The following is a 21593-nucleotide window of genomic DNA, read 5'->3' on the forward strand; positions in this document are numbered from 1 at the left end:
CTTCCAGATGTTTGCAGATGAATTCCTTAATTACTTGCTCCATTATCTTTCTCGGAACAGAAGCTAACCTGACTGATCGGTAATTTTCTGGGTTGGTTTTATTTCCCTTTTTATAGATGGGCACTATATTTTCCCTTTTCCAGTCTTCTGGGATATCCCCTACCTATTTTGATTGCTTTTGGCTTCATAGCACTATACTAACCTGCCATTACAGAATAATACTCAGGAAGCTGTTAGAGATCATCATCATCATTATCAACAGACATGGGCTCAGCGCCTGTTGGTGTCTGATGCGTCTCTCATGATTTCCTTCCATCTTTCCCTGTCCAGTGTGGAGAGGCGTAGCTTCTGTAGACTACCGCTGCACCAATCTACTATATCATCTACCCATTCTCTGTGGGTCTGCCTCTCCTATTTGAACCTTTGATTATGCTGAACACCAGGGTCTTGATTTTTATTTGTATTTCATTCTGAAAATATTCCCAAATAGCTGTAACTTGTGTTGTATAACCTTCCGCAGTAGGTTCTCTTTTGGCTGTATCTTTCCTATATAATTCCTCATTGGTAACCTTCTGCATCCATCCTATTCTCAGGCTCTTTCTATAACAAGTCCTCTTGAATGCCAATATTTTTCTCTTCGAATCTTTCGTTATCACCCATCTTTCACATCTGTACAACATACTTCTGCATGCATACGTTTTTGAGATGTTCAGCTTTGTTCTTAAGCTAATCACTTTGCTTTTCCAGATCTTATCCATTGCCTTCAAACTCGGTCTTGCTTTCGCGAGTCTAGTTGCTGTTTCCTTCTTACAGTCTAGCTCATATGTTATGTTGCTCCCCAGATATGTGAACTTCCCTATGTTATCTAGTTCAATCCCATCTACACTGGTCTTCCTTCCTATTTCTTATCTCCATATACCATTGTTGTTTTTTATCGATGTTCATAATCAGCCTGTACCACTTCCCTTCCTCGTTTAGCACCTGCACCATTTTCGCTAGCTTCTCCTCATCTTCTTCGATGATAACTATATCATCCACAATTAGACAGCAAGGGATCAATGACAATGCGGTGGGTAAATAAGGGACCAAATTGGTAGACTTGCACCAGTTTCCCAGCACTGGACAACTGCTGTGACGCAACTCAGTCAAATACAGGACAAGAAATGATAGCCATGCTCCTATGTAAGGGGCAACTGTAGCACTCTGGTTCTCTAAGGACAATTTGGGTACTATAAGACATATTTGACTTTTCAGAATTTTGCCATTATTTCCATGAACTGTGACATTGTCACTGTGACTTCTGCATGACTTTCTTCATAAAGTCCCATAAGGCACTGACAGTCCTCACCATAACTTAAATGTATTATCTCTTCAATTTAACATTATCAACCAGCAGAACCATATTGCATTGTGAAGAGAGAGTGACATACTGGTCTTCTCTGAATGAAGCACTTGTGTGCTTCGTCCAAAAGAGGAGGTGGTTGTATTTTAGGATGAGTGTTTTCACTTTCTTTAAGCTCAGCATTGTTTTTCAGAGATCTTGTTAAGAGCAGCCACTGCGTGCTATTTGTTTGTTTTTAATGATGATTGTGTGGGTGTGGTTTTTCCCTTTATTAGAAGTACTGACGAAGGCTTGAGGAGGCTGGGTGTTTCAGTCAGGGTGCTAGCCTGGCTTTTTGCACTCCACTATATTGCCTTTAAAAATAAAATAACACATGACATGTTTATACAGTCACAGAGACCAAACAAAAATAGAAGCATGGAGCATTTAAGTGGAAGGTCTGTGGCACTTGGGATTTGAATATGAGCTTCAGTATAATGGTTATTCTGTTAGCCCATTGTGATGTGGTGTACAAACCCCACACTGAGCCACAAAGAGTTAAGGGATCCTTTTGGGCTCAGCCAGCCCTGTCCCGCCACACCTGCAGCAACTACTCCATCTGCTGGAGTAATTGAAAGGCAGGGAATTAGATGATGTAGGTGTCAGAGCTGGAGGTGAACAGAGCAAAAGAAAGCCTAAAGCTCTGACACAGTTGCCCAAAGGGAGCCTCCTGAGGGGAAAGATCCTTTGACTTTTGACATTGGTAACTGTTTCTTATTCCTTTTGGTTTGGATTTCCCCACTAGGTGAAGACCTTGGACTGAGCTAACCATGGGGGCAGGTAGGAGAGGAAGAGTACCAGGGAGGATGGCCTTAAGCAGCCTTAGTTGCCAGTTTAGTGGCACTAGGTCCAAGTATGCGGAAGTATGAAGGCCTGGACTCCCCTTCCCATAATCTTCTTGGTGGTCTGAGGTTATGGCCTTGACCACCAGACCATGCTTCTGCTGTACTATTTTAAAACAAATTGCGGGTGGTGATGGTGTGACTTAAAAATGTCATTCTGTTGCTGAACCTGAATGTCACTTCTCAGCTGTATGTAACTGAAAGGGGAACTGTTAAGGTTCCTAGTTCTAAAAGTGACTTTTTTATAGTGTTCCCACACTGTGAGTTGCTCACTTTTCTTACTTGATCTAGGTGCTTTCTTTGAAAATTAATGTATGTTAATATTAATAATAGGAATAGCATTGACCTCATATGGCCATACTGGCAAACTTAGGTGCCTAAGGTTAGGTTCCTAAATCTATAGTTGCACACCCAGCTAAATGTGGCTTTATTTTCGGAGGTACTGTCCCCCTACTAATACAACTGAAGAGTTGCAGGTGCTTTTGACATTTGAAAATTGGGCCACTTTTTAATTTGATTGCTTAAATATCAACTAAGACCCAGGATTTAAATTTTGGTCAGAATAAACAATTTGTCAGTCACATACTTTGTCAGGGCATAAAAGGCTCGTCATTTAAAGGGAAGTGCCAACATTGCAACACAATCTTATGAGCCACTGATTGCAATACAACCTATAACTTCCTGGCACATGTGATGGCTAGTTCCTTGTAACAGAGTTAGAGAATATTTGGCAAAAGAGAAACTGAATAGGATATGCAAGGAGAGATGAAGAGACCTGGAGACCCATGATGGGCTTCCTCTCCAGGATTGTTTTTGCCAGATAAATAATGGCATTGAAGAATAGCCCATTATAAATCTGCCAGGCCTCTGTAAACCCTCCTGTTAGTTTTTTTTTAAATTGTTTTTGTTGTTTAGGGTGTCTTGAGAGCACAGCCTAGAGGCACAGGACCTCTGACTGGCTCTAGGGATTGGGAACAGGCTTTGCCTTTCACCTCAAGGTTATCAATTCAAACCCAAATGTAACTTTGTAAACAATTTAAAGTGGATTTTGTTGGTAGCTTTTCCTTTGTCCTGTCCAATCAGGTTACAAAGCTCTGAGTAGGAGTTGGTAGCACCTATCTTCACTTTCCTTCTTGCTCTCTTTTTTGGCGTCTGCATTAGAAATCTTGCACTGCCATAACTAAAATCACTTATTTCATTGTTTAAAATCCTAATGCAGGTTGCCCCTCCCTAATCTGGCATGGGTGAGATAATTTGCTGGAGTGGGGGAAATCCAGGGCTTTTGCTGCCAGGCAACACAGTGCTCCTGGGCCTGCTGCTGGTCTCTGGCTCTGTCCCCCATACTGGGGAGCTCCGGCTCTGGTCAGGATGCTGGCTGCCACTAATGTCTAAAACATACTGTGTATTTCAATGACTTCCTCCCTCCCCCTCAAGATCTTTACTTTATTTGAATTAAAAAAGTACAGTGGCCAAAACATTCATATCTGGATTTGGATCTGAACGGTGTGTTGTGAACAAGACACGAGAAGTCATTCTTCTGCTCTACTCTGCACTGGTTAGGCCTCAGCTGGAGGTTAGGCCTCAGCTGGAGTATTGTGTCCAGTTCTGGTCACCTCAGTTCAAGAAAGATGTGGAGAAATTAGAGAGGGTCCAGAAAAGAGCGACAAGAATGATTAAAGGTCTAGAGAATGTGACCTATGAAGAAAAGCTGAAAGAATTGGGCTCGTTTAGTTTGGAAAAGAGAATATTGAGGGGCGACATGATAGCGGTTTTCAGGTATCTAAAAGGGTGTAATAAGGAGGACGGAGAAAACTTGTTCTTTTTGGCCTCTGAGGATAGAACAAGAGGCAATGGACTTAAACTGCAGCAAGGGAGGTTTAGGTTGGATATTAGGAAAAAGTTCCTAACTGTCAGGGTGGTCAAACAGTGGAATAAATTGCCAATTGTGGAATCTCCATCTCTGGAGATATTTAAGAACAGGTTAGATCGATGTCCATCAGGGATGGTTTAGACAGTACTTGGTCCTGCCATTGGGGCAGGGGGCTGGACTCGATGGCCTCTCGAGGTCCCTTCCAGTCCTAGTATTCTATGATTCTATGATTCTGTGAAAGCTTCAGGGCGTTTGGATTTGAGAGGTTGACTTAGCTCAGCTAACTATGAAGTCTATCTAGCTTCTCGAGAGCATTTTATTGACTTGTATCTGTCTCTTATTTGTCTAAGATGAACAACCCCAATCTTTTCACTTTTTCCTACAGTAGCACCTCAGCCCTAGACCTTTAAGCAAGCAAATTCTATAGCTGTATAACATACATTGAAAAAGATGATTCCAGAAACTGGCAATACGCTCCATAGCCTTTGACTTCTAGGTCTCCAGGTCATCAGAGACTGGAAATTGTTATCATGTGAAAATTGTTTGATGGCTAATATGAAAGGAGTTGGTGATCTGTGGTTAGCCTCAATTAGGTGTTCACATCACAACTGGCACTAGCTGACAGTGTCAAGACCTGAGTTATGTTTTCACTTCTAAAGGGCAAGCACTAGAAATATTATTGTTCTAATAACTGATCATTTGTATGATTGTGATACCCGGTCCTGCTATGCACTTTACAGATATCCAGGAAGATGCATCTCCTGTCCTGTATAGAACCTGAAGAGACCTGTAACACCATGATGGGGAATGGGGAGGAGAAGGCATAACGCATACAAGCAAAAGAGGCCCGGCTAACACACGGTGTTAGTTCAGTATCTCGGGTAGGTAATATTTGTGCTTACCTCTGTACAATTTCTTTTCAGCATCACTGAATTTGGTCTGCTACTTGGATCAGTAACTTCCCTGGCCTGAGCTGGGTTTTGATTGCCTTTGGGATGGAAACTCTGATTCATGCTCTTCCTCCACCCAGAGAAGGAGGCCTTAACCACTTTGTATGATAGGACCCTGAATCTAGCATTTTCAGTCATATGGGGCTCATGTACAGGGCCAATCACTGAGGGAGTAGGAGCGCCATTTGGCCTAGGCCTCAAGCTTAAAGGGGGCCTCAAATTTAGGTATTTGTTAACTTTTTTGGCCTTTGATAAGTTTCACAACTTATTTGTATGCACCTCCCTGAATAGTTAGTTCATTTGCGTATGAAAAGACTAGAAAAGCATTTGTTCAATGAAAAAATTCAAATACTTTTTTTTTGTGCTTTATTTTGTTTTCATGTGTTAGCTTTTTTTAATTTTATTATGGCTAGAAGCCTCAAAAGCTGGAAATAGCTCAGCTCTCTGTGGACCGTCTGCTCATGTAGTGTTCCTGTTAATTTCACTGAGCATTAGTTCGAGGCCCTAATAAGCTTCTATTGCCAAAATTGCACTAACTTTAAAAAGCTCCGAGTTTCTAATGATCAGTCTGACGTGTTACATAATTTCATAGTTTGCCCCTCAGTAGCTCTCTTGGACCGGTGATTGGGCTCAGTCAGAAGTAGCTGGTAGGCCAGTATAATTTTTAAAGATAAAATTCTATGTCAGAAGCTTCTTTTTAAGACATTTAAGAGTGGAAAAAATTCATCCTCTGTGTCTAGTGGCAACACTGGTAAAGTTACTAGTTTCAATGTGCAATACGTCCTGCAAAATTCTGTATGAAACTGCTGCCTCTGCATTTCTGTGTCCCTTTTCTCCTATCACTGAGGTGCTGAGCTGCCTGGCAAATGAATAGGACAGCTTGATAACAGTAACAGGATGCGAACAAACACTGCCATGCTATTCGTGCTATTCACTATTGGTGGGGACAAAAGCCCTCAAATTCTGCATCTGATATGAATCACTTTCTCGTTATTAACTCAGCAGATGTGTTGAGGCATAGTGGATACCTTGACAGTGAAAAAAGAGAGCAGTGGCAAGCCTTTAACCTATGTCATGGCACACTCCTTTACAGGTAGTGCTTGAACTGCACTATGCGGCTGGCTGTTAGACTGCAAACTAGCAGTGGTCTTATTGAGGAGTGACAACCTGTTCTGTCTCCTTCTCCATGAAAGACTGAGAAGCTGACAGGAACCAAACACTTGTAGTAGTGGGAAAGATCCATGAATAGCTAATTTATTCCAAAACAGTCTGTGGCAATGTTCCCGCTAATCTTTTCCATCCATGTACGAATACAATTTTTATGTGCACTGAGGAATGTGTGAATGTACACCATGAGGAGAAACAAACAGAGCTGTGGGCACTGTGCTAATCAGCTAGGCGGCATCTCAATCTCTCCCAAGCAGCCGCGCAAGTCAGTTCAATGGCTTTCAGCATTAGGCTTTATTTTAGTTCTCTCTGAAACAGATGTGATGTCCCTTCTTCCCTATTTGATAATGTGTGTCCTAAATTTTCCCATGACTATGAATTCTGTATGTCTTAATTTTCATGTCCCCAGCTTGAGACACCTTAAAGCGAACTGATTTCGAGAGGGGATTACTCAGTACATCTTGATAATCAGGCTTTTAAGTGACATGACCAGAAGTCACAAGTCACCTTGGGAAGTTTGGGCTAGTATGTGCCAAATTCATTTCTGATATTTCCACATGCATTTAAATAGCTGCTGCTAATAATAAGGTAATGCCATTCATAGAATTCTGGGGCTGGAAGGGACCTCATGAGGTCATATAGTGCAGCCCCCTGCCTAAAGCAGGATCAACCCAACTAAATCATCCCAGCCATGACTATGTCAAGTTGGGACTTAAAAGCCTTTAGGGACAGAGATTCTACCACAATAACGCTTTCAGATTTTATCAAAAATTGCATGATATTTGGTGTTTTTTCTTAAAACTCCCAATTCCTATGTGTCTTTTCTTTTTTTAAATGTCAAGTGCTCATGATTGCAGAGAGACGGCTGAAAACATAACCTGATTTTAAAGGATTAGAAGACAAAGAGGAGTCGCCCTACTGTGACACTCCCAAAGGTGATGCTGGAGTGTGAGTAGTGACCTCAGGGCAGACTGCTAAAAACATCAGGGCACAACCCCAAATGGGTTGCAAGTTTGAAATTTGGGTTTGAGAAACACGTGTAGATGCCTCAGAAATGCTACTACCTCTAACATGGAGTCACAGACAGTTCGCTAAATTACTTTAGTCTCCTTTGCCAGATGTCTACCCAGGTGAGTATATCTCTCTGACAGATGGTCCTCTTCACCAAGCATCTCTTTACTATTCTGGTTACTCCTAATCCCAAAGGACCCGTCGCTTACCCAAGGTCAGTTGCACTTTAGATCTCTCACCAGGGCAATGCTTGTAAACAATCATGTAATAAACTATATGAAATATTATTAAAAGGAAATTAGTTATTCACAAGCGTAAAGCAAATGAATATAGAAACACAAGTGAGTTACAGTCTCAGGTTTTAAAAGGTGTTAGAGGATTCTATAATCAGCAAGCTGTATTTGTTCTTTGGGGCAGCAGGCTAAGCATTTGGGGATATTTTATTTATGGCTAGAAATATCTTGCCCAGCAGGAGCTCAAGAAGGCAAAGAGATAATTAGTTTTGTCTAGTTTAGAGGCTTTATTCCCCTTCTGCCACGTGTTCTGAGATGTAAACAGATGATGTGAGGAATCCTTTTCACAAGCAATAGAGTAGAACAACAGTGTGAGTCTCTAGTGCTCAAGATGATGGTTCTGCAATCCAGATGTGGGGCGTTTTCATTTGCAAGATTCAGCCATAGCAAGTCTAGTATTAATGGGTTTCCTGTTTCAAGAGGAGCATAACAATTTCTATAAGCAGCTCTTCATGTTAATTAACATCCCTCTCTTGTAGGATGATTCAGATAGACAGAGGTTCACAGTATGCACCATTCAAATTTAATGTTTTTATGAAAGCAAAGTTAAAATGATATAATGCACAGTTTAAAAAAAGAATGTCTGTACACTGAGGCATCATGCTTACACTATCCAAAATATAAAGGTTGGTTGAAAAGTAATGCTTTATATGTAGTACATAATCGGCAATAACCCATATTACAATACAGTATGGCACACAGATATTACAAATTAGATTAGTACATGCAGAAATTCAGAAACATTTGATACAGTCCAAACACTAAACACATTCTTAGAATTCTAATACCTCTTTTATCAATATTAACCAACAAGCGAGCCTGACAGATTCCAGCTATGCATCTGTAAGCATCCAATTGAGACATGGGGATCTAGACATGAGCTGGCATACACCCAGCCGACACTTATTACTCTTTGGCTTAAATCACGATATATTTCAATCAACCTGATATTTTTTTGAGGCTGACCTCTGAGTTTTGAATGCTTGGGGCTGCAACAGTGTAATGAGATTTTGTATTTGCAATTGCATAGCAGCTCACATCTGAGTAAAGAGCTTTACAGTGATGGATATGTATTATGTTTCTAGGGAGGGTAACCGAACCAGAGGGTGATTGTGGTCAAATTATGAATCCTTAATACAGACAAGGTTAGGTCCCAGAACTACTATCATACACCTGCTCTATACCTAGACCATGTAGTCTCCCCAATCCATCTACTCATCCTAATCATCCATCCTACACTACATGCTAATGGCTTTTCTTTAGGGCAGTGGTGACAGTTGCTTGAAAAAGCACATGTGAGCCTTGCCTACTCATACACTGATCTCAGATGTAGTAAAGCCACTGACAATGAAGTAGAATGAAAGTTTTGTGTCATTTCAATGGATTGCAATGTGTAAATAGAAATTCTCATTCTGGAGAATTTTCACTTCTAATATGAAATTCCACATACCTTACTAAACCAAAGTTCCCATTGTGTAAAAAGTTACAGGAGCTGGCCTTCATTGAATTGCTTTCTGAAGTGCACATGATTTTACTAAAAAGGGTTCCATTGCAGAAGAACCTGTGTCAGTGGGAGGCAATGAATGTGCTACCAGGAAAACATTGCATTTTAAGATAATATCTGCAAATGTTAATAATGATTAAAATAATGGGTTTATTTTAAAATAGAAACTGAATGTCTCATTTAAATTATGCAGGTGAAATACCATGAATATTTTGAATCTCATTAACTGATGTTGTTAAGTCAGACCCCTCTCTGGGTAGTATAAAATGCATGTATATTTAATTTTTAAATGCTAGATTCTTTTCAATTAAGATACCTTGTGGTGCCAGCTGTAACTGTACTAATGGCATCTTTAGGAGACCCCTTGGATTGAAAGTAAAAATTTCAGTTTCAGCAAATACCAGAAATATGGTTTGTATTTGTTCTGTTTAATGAGAACAGATTAAAATGGCTGAACAAATGGGAAAGAAGCTAAAATGGTTAACCATATGAGTCAGCCAGATTGATTTATTTCATAAGTCCTGCCCTTTTTATAAACTTCTTAATCACACTGGCCTTCTTCAGATCTAGTCACTGATTCTTAATTCATTCCAGTCAATTTAAAAATTAAGAGGATCTTGAAAACCAAAGGAACCTTCAGATAAAATGGCCTAACTATTCCTAACTAAAGTGGTAGTAGAATATAAGCGTTAGGAGCCTTTGGTTCCTTTGGAAAAGCCAGCCTGAGTGATACTTTAAATAATAGGTATAGTTAGTATATCTTTTCTGTGCCATGCCTTACTTGCATGTGTATTCATTCTATTTCACTTAAATTCTAATGATCTGAAAGGCACTCCAAAACCAAGTTATGAATAAAAATTCTGGTCATAATCGCGTTGGTGATATTTTAATTACCGTAACAGACCTTATGACTTTGATAAATAGATGGTAAGGCCAGAAGGAATCATTATGATCATCTTGTCTGACCTGTGTAACAGGGGCCTTAGACTGTCACCTAGCAATTTCTGTTATTAAGCCCCAAACTTTTCTTTTAGAAAGAGGCCACCAGTTTTGATGTAAAGATTCCAAGTGACCTAGAACCTATTGCCTTTTCAGATAAGTTGTCTCATTGATTAAAGAGTCCTACTGTAGATTTTTTTAAAAAATCTGTGTCCTTCTGATCTGAATTCATCTAGCTTCAGCTTCCACTCACTGGATCTTTTTTTTGCTAGATCAAAGAGGTCACCACTGTCAGAAGCCACCTTCTTGCATAGGAACTTGTCACCTAGGCAATGTCTACACTACAACATTTGGTTGGCACAGGTTAAGTTAAGATAAAGCCAGTTCATTTAGTGTATTGCTTAACTGTGTGCATATTCTGCTCCTTATGTTGGTGCTGCATGTGCTCCCTAAGGCTATGGCTACACTGCAGCCCTATTTCAAAATAGATATCTTATTTTGAAATAACACAACTACACACAGTGGCTGTGTCTACACTACAGTGATCCTTCAAAAGAAGTTCTTCTGGAAGAGATCTTCTGAAAAAACTTCTTTAGAAAGATCACATCCACATACAAAAAAGTGGATAGAAAGATCAATCCACTCTTACGCTAGAGAGCATCCACACAACCCCTACTCTTTCGAAAGAATGGGACAGGGATCAAAAAATCTGGTGCCATGAGGATTTCTCTTTCAAAAGAAGGGTCCACATGCTTTTTTTTTTTTGGAAAGAATCTTTCAGAAAAAGTTGCTTTTCTTCACCTGGGAGAGGAAGAGGGCCACTGGAAAAAGGGCCACTTTCTTTCAATTTCAAAATGCATTTTGTTTGTGGACACGCTGTGCATTTTTTCGAAAAATGTCCAGCTTTTCTGAAAAAAAAATCTTGCTAGTGTAGAGGTAGCCAGTATATATTTTGAAGTAATACCCGGCTATTTCAAAATCTCATTTCCAGACACACAGTGTTATTTTTAAATAGTGCCACGGGAACACATTATGGCTTATTTAGAAATGGCTCTGTTCCATATCTTAATAGTGCCTATTTCAAAATAGCAATTTTGAAATAGGCATTTTTCCTCCTGTATTGACAATTACCAATTTCTAAATAACATACTCGCTATTTTGATTTTATTTAAAATAGTGTCTGTGTAGTCCAGATGCTAGCAAAATTATAACTCCGTAGTATAGCCATAGCTTAAAGAGTGCTTGTGTTGATGCAGAGTGTGGTGCACCAGGAGTAGATATCCCAGTGTACTACCTATTGCTGTCCAGTGTACTGCCTTTTGGGAAATTTTATCAATGCATGCTGGGGCAGAAATGAATCACACAGGGATAAGTGGTAGCAAGAGGTCAATTTCCAAGAGGGCAACTGTCCCATAATGACATCTATATCCTATAATTTTCACACTTCTCTAAAATGAAAGATGAGGATCGAGTAAATCGTGGGAAACATGACCCAGAGATAGGTAGTGTTGGTAGAAACAGGTGGCAGAACCAGTGAGTGACAAAGCACATTTTAGACTTGGTAGCAACAGACGTATTAAGATTGAGAGATTGTTAAGACCTGAACCACGCTGCAGGGAAAAAAGGCTTAGGAGGAGCTCACAGTGAAAAAAGCCTCATGTCTAGGGTACACAGGATTTGTTATGAGGAGAGGATAATATGTTTGGCTATAGTTACTGAGGCACAGTCATTCCTGAATTTCCCCTAAGGACATATGACTCTATAATTCCTACTTGGGCCAGTGGCTAAATGCCACCGTTCGGCTTTTCATGTGCAAAGGTAACTGCCTAACTCATATTCCTGCCTCAGGGAGGTAAAGTGGAGTTTCCCTTTGAAAGCAAGAGGATGGTGCTTTAAAAACTGGTGACATGAGGTAGCCTGCTGCATTGTGGAAATGTTTTCCTAGTCAGTAGAATACAAAAATTAAGAAAATTAATTTAAGGAAATAACTTGAGGCTGGGGTGGAGAAAAGGCACTGAGAAAGAGATTCAGACAGAAACAAAGGCTTATGAGCTGGAAGTAGAAGAAAATAAAACAAACCAATACTGACTGGAGATTTTTTTTTGAGCTCCCAGAAAAAAGAAGGGAGAAGGTCATCCCCTCATCCACTGAGCCTACATTTGTTCAGGGAAAAACAAGCAGAGTACAATGAGAAACTTTCTGTTAGCACTGTGGGCAAAAAAGTTCTGATTGCAAGCAGATGATGGCTTGAAAGTCCCTGCTGAGTTAGAGCTCAGCCATAGAGATGCCAGGGCAATGTGACTGAGATGGTACAACTTCTCTAAAGCCCTGGCTGATGGGATTTTATCAGATGATAAAAGGAAGGAATCCCTTGTGCAAGGTCAGAATGAGAGGTGCTCAGAAGCAGAGCAGCTGTGTGTACTCTCCGGTGGCTAATAGAAGGTTTCTGTTCTACTACACTGTTATCTCACTGAAGAATCCAGTACAGCCTATGAGTTCAACATGGAGAGTGTCCACATATGACTTTAAGAAAAGAAATAAATATTCTTTGTTAAAAAATCATTGATAGGCATCTTTCAAGATTACGTTCTAAATTTCCTGTCCAAACAAATACAAATATAACACTTAAGAATCCCTTGGGTTGCTTGAACACAATAGTAAGATAGTAACAGAGAGGGAGCCACGTTAGTCTGTGCTCCAACAAACCAAAGCAGCAGAAATGTAGCGCTTTAAAGACTAACAAAATTATTTATTTGGTGATAAGCTTTCGTGGGACAGACCCACTTCAAATTGATCTGATGAAGTGGGTCTCAAATTGATCTGATGAAGTGAGTCTGTCCCATGAAAGCTCATCACCGAATAAATCATTCTGTTAGTCTTTAAAGTGCTACATTTCTGCTACAATGGTAAGATGTCTTTTAGGGTGTTTCAGCAGTCCTTGTGAACTGCTTAATTCCAGATCCTTTTTGGGCAAGTTCTTGTTGGTAACAGACTCTTCAGTGTCACAGTCAACAACAAGAAGGTCAATTTGGGTGCTTGTTCTAACTTCACTTGTCTCTGCCAAGTCCTTCATCTTGAGTAGATACTTATATCTCCTTCATAAAATTCAGTCTTCAGTTGGGACAACTGGGTATAAGTGAGGTGACTCTCCTTTGGTAACTCTAGCTGTGACTGATCAGCGTACAGGCCAAACAACCAAATCTTTGTGTGGTGTTTTCTTTTTTTTTTTAACCGTGGAAGAAGTCTTGGGTCTTGTAATACTTCATCTGCTTATACTTTCCTAGTTTCTTCCTCACTATTATAGACTTCTTAATCAGATTTTTTCCCTATAATTGGTAATTGACTATTGATGCATCCGTCGAAGTGTTTAGTAGGTGACTTTATAGCTGAGCAATGTTTGCTTTGAATTTTCTCTTGCATCTATGTCTTTCAGAACATTTTTCACTACATGTACTCCACATTCAGGTAATCCATTGCTTTGAGGATATCTGGGACTAGATGTCTTATGATGGTATATTCTAGCAAAGCCCAGGAATTTCCTATTCTTAAACACTAGTCTGTTGTCAGCTATTGTATTTTTGAACTTCCATAATGTCCAAATACAGATTTAATGTGCCTGACAACTCTTGTAGCAGTGGGGGTCTTCAAATGTGACCATTTCAGTGAAATTGGCAAAGCAGTTCATTATAATCAGGTGATCCCATGTTTCCCCAGGCTGAGTATGTAGATTTTAACATTGTCCCATGGAACAATGAGATGTTGGCGTGGCATCATTTGTTCTTCTCACAGTGAATTTCTAGGCTTTTGAAATGTTCCATTTTAGCTCACCATTTCTTTGTCACTAGACATCTGTGGCCAGAATATAAAATCTCTAGCTTTTCTTTCTGATGTCTTTCCCAGATGAACTTTGTGCATTTGTTCCAATATTTTCCTTCTCATCACTGTGGGACCCATGATCTGTTTCTCATTCAAGAATGTTCTTGTGATTGCTGAAAATCTGCATGTGGAAACATGCGGTTGTAAAGTATTGAGTTTTTCCTCCTTTACTTATAGCTTGAATCACTGTCTACAGCATTACATCTTTAGCTGTTTTTCTGCAATTAGTTCCATGTGCGTGGAAATAAAGTGTATCATGCATTTATGGAGATCACATGTATGTTTAGTGTTTATTCCAGATGATCATGTTGTGTACCGAAATATGGAGCGTGTGCTTTTGAGTATCTGCTTTGCTATAAGACATCCAGGTTGGACCTGTGGGGCTATGTCACACTTCTATTTTCAAAATCAGCTGGTGTCGTCTTGGTGGTGGCTGGAGATCAGTTTTTGCTTTGAAGTGAAGACCACAGAGAAATTAATAAATTCTTGTACATCTGTATGCCATGTCTCTTTCTCAATTTGTTCATGCATTTACTCTGTAGTTGTCATAGCCCTTGATGGGTATGGTATTGGCAACCTATCAGTCCTTTCAAAGGATCAAATGCTGCAGCATTGGAGCTGATCTAATCATGTGCTTTAGGTCATTGATTCATACTTTGGCATCTGTTTAATTTGGAGACTTGGTGGGGGAAACATCTTGGATCAGTTGTGCAAGGTGGCTAGCTAGGTATGAACCTGTTGACATAATACATCCTATCCAGCCACCTTTGAATTCCTGTATTATCTTCAAGTCTTGGCATGCCCAGTATTGCCTGAATATTTGGTTCACTGGGCAAAATTCCTTATGAGGTCAGTCTTCCACTAAGTAAGTTGTTTCACTTGTTTGATGTTTGGCCGTATTCAGTTTAAGGTTAATAGCTTCCTCTCTTTCCAGTACTTGCCTTAGTCATTCTTGACGACCATTGGCAGTGTTCTCCCAAATTACTATGTCATCACTATGCACTTTCACACCTTCTGTGCATTCTAGCAAGGGCTCAATTTATGGTGGATTACTTCTGGAGTGGAAAACATTCCAAAAGGCAGTGTGCGGAAGACATATCTGCCAACTAGTGTGTTGAAAGTACAGATGTTGGATCTGTCTGTGTCCAAGGGACCTGCCAAAAATCTGCAGATGAATCTAATTTACTAAAAAATTGGGCTTTTCCATTTAACACAATATTTCACTTCTTGAGTTCATTTTTTTTTGTTCAGCTCCACTTTGTTTCATATGTAACCAGAGCTCCTCCTATTTATTCTACAGTTACTAAGGCTTGAGCCTTTTGGTTCTTCCAGACTCCAAATGACAACACGTGCTTTCTTGTTTCACAGATCTCCTTCTAGCAACGTTCTCTCTATTTTTTTTCCGTCCATGGATGGAATAAATTTTGTTATATGCACTAAAGCATATGTGGATACACACCACCAATGGAAACACATGCTGGTGGCTGTGGGCACTCTGTTAATCAGCTGTGGCTGGCACTTGAATCTCTGCTGGGTGGCCACCCAAGCACTCTGCTTCAGGGAGCACTTCACTGAAGATTCTTGACTGGCATACAGTAAAACTAAACTTGAGTTGATCAGACATAAGTATAAGGGGCGAGTACAGAGTATAACATACCTCTAGCATACATAAATAGTGAATTAGCTTATGTGTACATTTTTCTCTAATACTATTGGTTAATATTTCATATCACACTTCATGATTTGGCTAAGTTTTGTAACCAATCCCATGGACTGTCCATGAACCGCAAATTATGGTTGTAAGCAAAGCTGCAGCTGTAAGCTTATCACGCGCTATTGGTCTTACCATTTCCGTATCTACTAGCGACACCTAATTTACAAGACCACTTATTTGTCTCTTGTTAACCTATTTCCCAACTTCTCTTCCTTACTACTTTGCACATTGTTCATGCAAGGCCTACACACCTGGCCCTTATTTCTTTTTGATAGAGTGGGACAGGCTTCTATGCTGTTTGTGGTGCGGCTGAATAAAACAGCAAGTTTCCAGGCTTCAGTTCTCAGAGTAGGCTTTACTGTCATTCTTTTTCTTTTTGCACGGAGTGGAACTTTTCAAAACTAGGTCTGGCATATTTGTGTATGTTTAGTAAACATGGTTCTTTGGGGCCCAACTGCGTTCCTGTGGTTGCCTCATGTTTATTGTGTAAAGAGCAAAAGACGCATTATCCTCCCACCATTCAGGATGCCTTACTATTTGTCTTTGTTGTGGTGTGCCCTCTCCCTTTGGACACCGATCTCAGACAACTTCTGCTGTTGCTTGAACAGCACCTTCATTTCCCGCCCCCCCCCCATGTTTAATAAGATCAATGTTTGATCAGTAGTCATACCCTTCCCACCTCTGTTTTTCCCCCTGTATATTCCCTCACCTTTGTTTGCAATTCTAATGATGAGAGTTAGGTTTATTTGTTAAAATATTTTACTGTTGTTTTTACAGAGAATCTGAATAATTCCATAGGAGGGTGTAACATGGGTATAGTGAGGGGGCACACATTACAAAAACAGTTGCTAAATCCTGACATGGAGTCACCTTGGACTCAGCAAAGAGATCAGTTTATTACCTTATGCATTACAAGGACAGTTTCCCCATCTTTGATAGCTGTTGACCCTTGCAGAAACTATTTTTCTCCCCAGCCACCTTCTGTCCTATTTGGCTGATTTGTCCATTTTTATTTCATTTTTTTCTATCTTTTTGTTACATTCTCTTCATGCCAGTTATGATTTATCAGGATTGTCCAGATCTGAAGAAGTGTGTCTATCCCACAAAAGCTAATAAATGTATTGTTAGTCTTTAAAGTGCTACAGAACTGCTTTTTTGTTTTGCTGCTCCTCAGTGATCTTTCTAATCTGCTCTTCAGAGAGAAAGGTGTTAGGAATTCGCACAGATTGCAATTTGGGTTTTCAGTAACCTTCTTGTTTGGGAAACGGAGTGTATGGTCTCAGATAAAACAGTGGAATGAAACCTAGAGGCAGCTCTTCATAAAGATAGGCACATTTATGGGGTGTGGATGAAAGATTTAGTAACAAAGCAGAGAGGAGTAGCCAACTTTTAAAGAACAGGCTACATAAACAGCTGTCAGGGATGGTCTAGATTTAGTTGGCCCTGACTCGATGCAGAGGGCTGGACTTAGTGATGTCTCGACGTCCCTTCCAGCCCTGCACTTATATGGTTGGGTACTTATGCTAAGTGGCACTCCCCAGGCCAGCTAATATTTATGAACTTATGCTAAGGCTACTTGTACTCTGTCAAACAGGTTGAACCTTTCAAAACTGGTACTCTTTGGTCCAGCAACCTCCTGGGCCAGCAGCAGGAGGACTTGCAGCCCTGCTGGGGCTGGTGGCCCAGAGCTGGGTGGCAGACAGAACACAGCAGAAGGCCAGTGGGGCTGGCAGCCCAGCACGGTGGTGGGTCTTAGGGCCAGCAGCAAATGGCACAGTGGTGGAGCCAGTGGCTGAGGGATCTGCTGTGGTCCAGATATGAGTTGGGCCAATATAAAGGGGGAGCTGGCTGGGAAACTGGCAGCTGAGCAGGGTTAAGAGCTTGGGCTGGGGCAGAACTGACGTCTCCTAGTCCAGCAAACTCCCTCATCTGGGACTGGACAGGTGTCAAGGGTGCTGGACCAAGGAGGCCCAACCTGTAATTTGGGTTTTACAGGTCGTCATCCTGGGGGTATGTTGATAATAAGTATGACAACAAAAGTGGTACGTTTTAGGCAAGAACTTTAGCATGTCGAGAAGCAGACTGATGCAGGACTCAGTAACATGAGTCAGGAAGCAGGGGCCAGATTCTCTCTTGCTCTGCACCTTGTGTAGTCATTTGAAGTGCAAAATAGTTAAAAATGCTAGCCAGTCAGAACGATAGATAATTTCACATGCTTTCCTCTCACTCTGCAGATTGCAGAAGGATCTGGTTAATGGGGAATCTGGCCCCTGAATTTTATTTCTGATGTTGCAATTGACATCCTATATGATCCTGGGCAATTCACAAAAGCTCTCTGTGCTCTGTATTTCCCCATTTTGCAATAGGGGCTAAGATAACACTTGCCTAGCTTTGAGTGCCTTGATTTTCACAAGTCAAAAGTGCTTCAGTAGCCACAAGTATATTATTTTCTTCCTTCTTCTTGGCAGTACTGCGATAATGAGTAGGACGTCTTCATGTCACCCGCCTATCTGAGTCCATTGATGGCTGACCAGCATGATTCTGGATCCTAAAGTTTTATCACAGAAGGAGCAGGTGCTGGTAGCTCTTGGAGGGACAGGGGGGCATTTTTGCCACTCTTTTCTCCTTCTCTGTCTCACCTTGTCTGTGCTGCCAGGGGACCTCTCAAATTGCACCATCCGCTCATGGATTACCACTCTCCACTGAGGAAGGTCCTGGGCAAGGTTCTCCCAATTGTCAACACTGATGCTGAACTCTTTCATGTGTGCTTTCAGCATGTCCTTAACATTTTATTATTGCTAGGGGGACAACAGTTCCACTCAATGACAGCTTTTCAGGTTTTGAATATTTTTTTGCTTTGTTTCTGCACTGGAACAAAACCAAAACCATTTAAATTTTGTAGAATTTGAATAATATACGTCTATCTGGATCAAAACCTGAGCTTTGCAATTTGGGAAGGCATGTGTAGCCAGGTGCCTAAGGTCTTGGCTTGCGATATGAGAGGCCCAGCTTCAAGTCCCTCCTCTCCCTCACTCAAACTTTTCTTCCCAGATCATTCTCAATCATCAAGAGGAAGGACTTGAACTGGGTCTCCTATTTCCCAGATCTGTACTCTGCCCCAGAGCTGCGGAGTATGAGAGCATCCTTTGATCTCCTATGCTGTGCCTCACCCTAAATGTCATAGAAACTGATGTCTCTGCAAAACATCTTCTTTGATGAAACAACATATTTCAGCGAAAGGAAATAGCACTAGAACTGTTCTGGCCAGTCCTATGGCAAGACACTAGAGAAGAGGATCAGGCAAGTCTGTCACATCTAATTTCTGTGAATGAAGTGTAAAACACAGAGCAGCAGCTTTGCAGAATGCACCTTTCCTAGTTCAGACTAGGTTCTAGACCAGCTAGCCGTTCAGGGGCACGTAACCAAAGATTTTGTTTCTGGGAACATAGCAGCTGTTGCTAATTTAGGTTTACAGCCTAAGACAATGGCTAGCTTCAAGCCCTAGGCAACCCAAGAAAAGCACCAGGGACAACAACGGCATTCTGGAAGGACAATTCAGTAATTAGCTCTTGAGATACAGGAGCTGTCAGTTCCAATAGATTTATTATTGTTTTCTGTGCCTTACACCCCCGCTTAATTTTTGGGTTGTCTTTCTGCCAAGGTATTTTGAAAATATTCTCAAATGCTGCCTGGTCTCCTCCCAAAGGAAGTGCTCAGTTGGAATTAACAATTAGCTAATATATTTGAGCCCCCAAAGAAAGTGTTGATGCTTTTCCTGCTGTTAAGCAACAGACAATAGAGGCTGAGCTGTCATTATTACCTCGTGTGCTGTAATTACACTCAGTAGCTCATAATGGGCCTACAGAGTAAGCTCATCTGCTCGGATGAGGGGTGGGACAGGAGAATGGAGGAAAGAGGAGTGCTCAGCCAGCCAGATATAATGGCCGTAGGCACAGAGGATTTGCAGTTTGACTTCACTTGGCATTGTGAGAGCTTAGCCCATCAGAGGAAAACACAGAAATCTATAACAGATCCTCAGCTGCTGTCAATTGTACCCCAATTTATGGCAGCTGAGAATGTGGCTCATTGTTCAAATGAATACCTCTACCCAACAGAACAGTTGGCTTTCTTGGCTAAGCTACATGTAGAATTGATACTTTTCCTCAGTCTGCTCAGCAACATGGTGTTTCTTGTAGGATCTTTGCAGCGAAATCTCCCTTTTCCCACTTGTTTCAGATCATCATTCTTCTGGAACTTCTATTACAATCAACTTTCTTCCTGAGGAAGTTCCTTTTTGAAGCCCTGGAGAGAAATGCAACAGAGTCACTAGGAGGCTGAGCTTCCTGCTGATTCACCTCATTTTTACCAGTCTGAGGTACAGAAAGACTCAGTAGCGAATTTTAGCATATCTGGCCAAGTATGACAGAACTGGGAGACGAGAGGGTTCATGGGTAAGATAAAGAAACTCTGTATTTAACAAACCCCACAACAAACATGGGAAATGTTAGGTTTTCAGCAACCAAATACCCCCAAATCTTCCATTTTTCAGCTGCCAGAAGTCACCATTTCAATTTTGTGGCTGAAATTATTGGTTATCAGATGCCACATTCTTGTCCTTTGTTTTCTTCAAAGGAAAAATTTTAAGGAAACTGCAAATGTTTTGTCATGGCAATTCATCTCCAGGACCAAAAACTGGTTCCTAACCAACCTGCTCTACCAAGGTCGAAGCCAATGGTTTTCAATATGCTGTTGCAGGGGGTTGGGCAAAATGATGGCATTGTGCCACCAGCTGTGGGTCAAGCTGCAAGACTGCCTCAGTCCCAGCTGGTGTGGGGTTCATTGATTTAGAGCCACCATTAGGGAAAATGCCAACCCAGCAGGGCCCTGTTCACCCTGGGAAGCAGATGAAGTGCTTCTTCCTGGCCCAAACAACCTGGTGGGGACCTCACCTTCACCCCCTGCTGTGGCAAGGCAGAGGGAGGGAAGGTGGGAGCCGGTTGAAGCTTGGACATGGCTTAAATGATGTACCCTGGCTCCAACTGGCAGGCGGTTAAGGGAGCCTGTTTTCAGTGGTTACTCATTTGCTCGACACCCCCAGCATGGCGTTGAGCAGATTTTGAAACTGTGTCTGTGTTTGCTGTCGAAGATGGTGTGTTCTGTGGTGGTTTTGAAATACGAATGCTTTTGATCCGTGTTTAGACTGTTGCATGCATTGCTATGTTGTAAGTCTCTCTAGGAAGACTGTAATCATAGTAGATGTGATGTTTATGAGCAATTGATTCAGCTGAAAAAAAGTGGGTGCGTGATGGGATTGTTTGTCTCATTGAAGTGTGCTGTGTCACTGAAGCGGTTGGGAACCACTGGACTAGCTACACATTTCCAGGCGTATCCCTTTACTGGGAAGGCAGAGTTGAATCGCACTGCAACAGGGTAAACTTGGGGAGAGGTTTCCCTTGGAAGAAATACAATCTTTTCACGAGCATGTCTGTTGCACAAAATGATTGGGTAGTATCCTTGTTTGTTTCCTTCTAAAACCACTGCTTACCCCAGTCCATTAAAAACAGTTATTCATGTATGAACAATACTGACCCAAGTTACAGCCCTGTTGGTGAGCTCCCAAAATAGGATACAGCTGCTGCATCTGCAATGCAGACACTGGTAATGTGCACCTTTCATGCTTAGACAGTGCTCATGAAAGCACACTTGTCTTTTTATAATGCTCAGCAACTGTTTGCTAAGTCTGGTCTATAGCAACAAGGTTTCTATAGAGCAGCTGAACAGAAACCTTTTGTCACTCTTGTTTTGCTATTTTTAGCAATATTTAGTCTGTACTAAGTCTTAAAAAATCAAGGTTTATTTCACCTTCCAGAACAATGCTGCATGATAGAAAAGAGAGATTTCTGGGAATCGTCCCACACAGAAAATTGGTCCTATTTTGTGTGAACAGCTCAGAGACTGGCATTTTTCTTTTCATTTATTTTTTAAGGTAAAGTGGGTGGTAAAATACATATTTTTTTAAAGCAGTCTTTTCAGGCACAGCCCATTC

The sequence above is a fragment of the Carettochelys insculpta genome, chromosome 4, assembly GCF_033958435.1.
Source record: "Carettochelys insculpta isolate YL-2023 chromosome 4, ASM3395843v1, whole genome shotgun sequence".
Taxonomy (NCBI): Eukaryota; Metazoa; Chordata; order Testudines; family Carettochelyidae; genus Carettochelys; species Carettochelys insculpta.